At 38.4% G+C, this 292-nt stretch overlaps 1 protein-coding gene across 1 annotated transcript in view; it reads left to right on the top strand.

Moving 5' to 3' along the window:
• The window catches only part of LOC119591084 (glycerol-3-phosphate acyltransferase 3-like), a gene marked incomplete in the record, with an annotated part of 10,479 nt that overhangs the window by 6,014 nt on the left and 4,173 nt on the right, over window positions 1-292 (top strand).

Here is a 292-nt window from a genome sequence, read left to right as displayed (position 1 = left end):
GGCCATGCTTATGATTAGAATTTAGTAAATGATCTGGTTATTACTGGCTTTATCTAAGGGCAGGGGAGGAGGAGGGAGATCACTCTCGTCTGGCTGTCTTATCTCATCTCCTATCTTTTATCAGTTGTTGAGCTTCCTTCTTGGACTTCAGACAGCAACGGCAAGGACTGAAAGAGTTATTCTATGAAAATGAGTACGCTTCATCTTCATTTTAAGCATAGACAGTGATAATGGCAATACTAAAGATGAGATAACAACAATATCAACAACAATGACAATATAATAATGGTGG

Source organism: Penaeus monodon, chromosome 28, assembly GCF_015228065.2.
Source record: "Penaeus monodon isolate SGIC_2016 chromosome 28, NSTDA_Pmon_1, whole genome shotgun sequence".
Taxonomy (NCBI): domain Eukaryota; kingdom Metazoa; phylum Arthropoda; class Malacostraca; order Decapoda; family Penaeidae; genus Penaeus; species Penaeus monodon.
The sequence above is the reverse complement of the archived record's forward strand: the minus strand, read 5'-3'. Positions and strand labels throughout refer to the sequence as shown.